The sequence below is a fragment of the Pinus tabuliformis genome, chromosome 6 (genome assembly GCF_031772625.1).
Source record: "Pinus tabuliformis cultivar Carrire ecotype Pingquan chromosome 6, CPIR1, whole genome shotgun sequence".
Lineage (NCBI taxonomy): Eukaryota > Viridiplantae > Streptophyta > Pinopsida > Pinales > Pinaceae > Pinus > Pinus tabuliformis.
Genome location: NC_142292.1, coordinates 260,389,320 through 260,394,110, shown reverse-complemented (window position 1 = coordinate 260,394,110; position 4,791 = coordinate 260,389,320).

Genomic DNA, 4,791 nt, shown 5'->3' with positions numbered 1-4,791 from the left:
GAGAAATTAGATTATGTGTTGACTTAAGAAATGTAAACAAGGTTTCTTTGAAGGATAACTACCCTTTACCTAAGATGGATCATATTTTACAAAGGGTAGTAGGTGCTTTTAGGATTTCACTTTTGGATGGTTTTTCAGGTTTTAATCAGATTCTGGTTCATCCTGATGACCAAGAAAAGACTGCATTTACAAAACCATGGGGTACATTCAAATATGTTAAAATGCCATTCGGACTTAAGAATGCAGGGGCAACGTTTCAGCGAGCAATGGACATAGCTTTTGCAAAAGAAATTCACAATTTTCTGGTTGTATATCTTGATGACCTCACTGTGTTTTCTAGATCAGATCAGCAACATTTAGATCATTTGAGACTAGTGTTCCTAAAATTCAAAAGTATGGTATTTCATTAAATCCTAAAAAATCTTTGTTTGGTCTAGAAGAAGGAAAAATTTTAGGCCATATCATTTCCAAAGATGGCATCAGAATCGATCCTGCTAGAATAGAAGCTATTCTGCAAATACCCCACCGCAGAAATGTCAAAGAACTTCAAGATTTCTTAGGGAAGATTAACTTTTTGAGAAGATTCATAACTAACTTGGCTAAATTAATTAGATTGTTGAACAACATGTTAAAAAAGGATTCAAAGGTTAAATGGACAGAAGAAGCCAAGCAAGAATTTGAACAAATTAAAATGGCTTTAACTAGAACACCAGTCCTCACAAGTCCAAAGTTTGACAGAGATTTCATAATTTTCTCATTTGCATTAGAACACACTATAGCAGCTGTTTTACCGCAAAAATATGATCAAGGATGTGAAAAAACCATAGCCTATTTCAGTAAAGCACTTAGAGATGCACCTCTGAATTACAAAATCATGGAAAAACAGGCTTATGCACTTGTGAAAGCCATTCAAGACTTCAGAGTCTATATACTGTACTCTCATGTAATAGCTTATGTACCAAATGCTGTTGTCAAAGACATCCTGACTCAGGATGGAATTGAAGGCAAACGAGGTAAATGGATAACTAAAATATTGGAGTATGACATTGAGACAAAACGTACAAAGCTCATAAAAGGACAGGGATTGGCTAAACTCATGACTGAAACAAACTTTCAAGCCCTAGATATCAATGAACTAGATAACAAGCAGGAGATGGCGACTCCACAAATCAGCCAGGCCTTCTTAGAATCGCCTTGGTATTCTGATATAATTCATGTACTATTAAACTTGAAGGCTCCTCCCGGGTTATCCAAAATGAAGAAAAGGTTTTTAAAGATGAAAGCTTCAAAATTTTGTATTTTAGATGGTGCTCTTTTTTGGAAAAATCATGAATGTATTCTATTGAATTGTTTAATAAAAGAAGAAACTGACAAATTTCTCAAAGAATTTCATGCAGGGGACTGTGGTGGTCACCTTTACTAGAAATCAACTGCAGACAAAATCCTAAGGGCTGGATTTTACTAGCCAACATTGTTCGTTGATGTAAAGAAGTTTGTCACTACTTGCCATAAATGCCAAATTTTTAAGGCAAAAGGAAACTGTTACCTTTACCCTTGAGACCAATTTCCACTGAAAACCCCTTTTAGCAATGGGGTTTGGACTTCATTGGAGAAATACACCCTCCCTCTTCTATCCGACATAAATGGATCCTTACTGCCACAGATTATTTCACCAAATGGATAGAAGCCATTCCTTCTAGACAAGTCAATGATACAGTGATTATAGGATTCTTAGAAACCAACATCTTGTCTAGGTTTGGCTGTCCTGAAAAGATCGTAACCGATAATGTTGTTGCCTTCAAAGCCAAGAAAATGATAAATTTTTGTGACAAATACCATATCCCTTTAGGCCATTCCACAACCTATTACCCTCAAGGTAATGGTCTAGCTGAATCCTCCAATAAAAGCCTAATCAATATTATTAAGAAATTGTTGGAAGAGAACAAGAAAAACTAGCACAAGAAGCTTACAAATGCACTATGGGCAGACAGACTTACTACAAAGAGATCTATTGGAACTAGCCCCCATGAGTTAGTTTATGGCATGGAGGCTGTGTTTCCATAATCTTTAGGAGTTCCTATAATGAAATTGCTGTAAGAAGCTCAGGTGGAACCAAATGACATTCAAAGGAGAATAAATCAGACCATCCATTTACGGCAGACTAGAGAAGAAGTGCACCGAAGATCCCAATTGTTACAAGAAAAACTCAAGAAAATATTTGATAAAAGGACCAAAGTAGAAGACTTCTACATTGGAGACAAAGTTCTAAGGTGGGATTCCAGGAGGGAAGACAAAGGAAAACATGGGAAGTTTGAATTCCTGTGGAAAGGGACATTTATCATCCATGCATTGCAAGGGAAAAATACTTACTTTCTAAAGAGCCTGGATGGTAAAGAAACAGAAGAAGGACCAATGAATGGTTGAATGCTGAAATGTTACTTTGATCCAATTTTTTGATGTATCTTGACTCTAATATGTACATACAACATTCTTAATAATGTCACAATTTGAATGGGATAGTAACTTACTGCAGTTGAAGCTCGAAGAGAAGGCCCTAAGCTTCACAAGTGTGCTGTCATACATGCAATAAAGCAACCAACAAAAGGTAGATTTCAAAACATAGTCCAAGTTATGCAGAAGGCCATCTAACCTGTTGTTCTTGACTTTCCACTAGGGAAAGCCATCCCCAAGTGGAGCCACTGTTATACTCCTATACCAATAGGTGTCATATTTCATGATTGACTTGATGGACTCTGTAATATTTGTTGGCATTATGAGACAAGTGTTGTCCTTGATGGAAAATCACACAGATGATAAATTATAGTGAAGCAAAGTTATTTTCAAGTTCATGCACTTTCATGCAGAGAAACATTTATTTCATGTAGAGAAAAGTTCACGCATTTTCATGCAGAGAAAAGTTTCTTTCATGTAGAGAAAAGTTCACACACTTTCATGCAGAGAAAAGTTTCTTTCATGTAGAGAAAAGTTCATGCACTTTCATGCAGAGAAAAGTTTCTTTCATGTAGAGAAACGTTCACGCACTTTCATGCAGAGAAAAGTTCCTTTCATGAAGAGAAAAGTTCATGCACTTTCATGCAGAGAAAAGTTCTTTTCATGTAGAGAAAAGTTCACGCACTTTCATGGTTGGTTCATGGTATTAGTCCGACAGTTTTTGATCCTATGGTTTTGGTCCATGGTATTGCATCCAAAAGTGTTGATCCCAAGTATTGGGTCCATGGTATTGAATTTTTATGGTTTTTGGTCCGTGGTATTATGAAAGGCCTAAGGCTATAAAAGAGGAAGGAGATCATTTGGCAAGGCATCTTCTGATTAATTGAATATCTGATAAAGTGCTAGATCTGGAATACGGTGATTGGGTTATGGTGAAGATCTAGATCTGAATAAAGAAGGAACCTGAGCACAAGGAGAAGGATAAGTTCTATTGATGGGTCAAAATCTTCAAGCTGGAATAGTGGTATCTCTATATGATTTTGATCTGTGACATGTGGCGCACGCTTGATCTATAAATCTGATAATCTGGGTTAACTAATATCTGAATGTTTGAAAGAATGAATTTATAGATCTATACGCAGGTTTCTATTGGTGAAGTTGCGGACTTTACTTGAAATATGTTTTAGCTGTTTTTATCTATTACTGCGGTTTTCAAGGTTCTGATTTGATTTCTGGTTTCTGTGTGCTGAGAAAGTATTAATTCAGTTTATGCACAAGGAAGTTGGTTGATTGCAGATCTATTTGATACTTGATGGATCAGGATCTTAAGGATTGGAATGTTTATCATTATCTTGTTTGATAGACTAGATCTGAATTATTGACGTATGTTTTATGAATGGTATGATATGGGTATGTCTGATGTATGGAACAGCTGCAAAGTTATAAGGAAATATTTGCAGATCTGTATGCGGGTTGGCTTTGGTGAAAGAATTGATTCACTATTGGGTAATTCAAAATTGATGATGCTAGTATTGATTGATTATGAGCTTCAATGATATTAATGGGTCCAGTATGAAAATTGGATGAAACGTGGCCTTTCAGATTATGATGTTGTGCTTCAGTGTATCCAGTCTGAAAATTGATGAAACATGGTACCTGGAGGAAGAAAGAGAAGGTTGTAGCCTTCGGTAGGTCGGCACCTACGTATTAGTACATCAGCTAGTACAAGAGCCAAGGGGGTGGTAGCTCCCTTCTAGTAGCAGCTGGAAAACAAGTAAAGGTTGGAGCATCTCAGCAGGTAGCAGCCTGTGCAAAGGGGATTGTAGCTCCCTTCTAGGAGAGTCTAGAGAACGAGAGAAAGTTGTAGCCTTCTGCAGGTAGAAGCTTGTGTACTGGTATAAGTCTGCACCAGTACAGAACTATTGTAAAAGGTATTTCTTATTAAAGAAGATTGAGACTACTTACAGCAGGGGGTTTTCACCCACATTGGGTTTCCACCTTACGTCATGGTGTTCATGTGTGCTTCTTATGTGTGATGATCTATTCTATTTTACTGCTCCGGTTTACTGCTCATATGGTTAATAATGTTTTGATGCACTCATTAGAGATCAACTAACTGAATCATATGTTTAATGGATATATACTTGTTGCATCACATATGAATCTTAATATGGAAAGAGAAAAAGTTATATTGATCTAATAATACTGATTCACCCCCCCCCTCTCAATATTATTTCCAACAATTGGTATCAGAGCAGGTCCTTTGGTAGAAGATTGATCGCTTGAAGGAGATCCGTGGAACAATGGGAAAGAAGCTTAAGAAGAAAGTGCCTAAGCAAA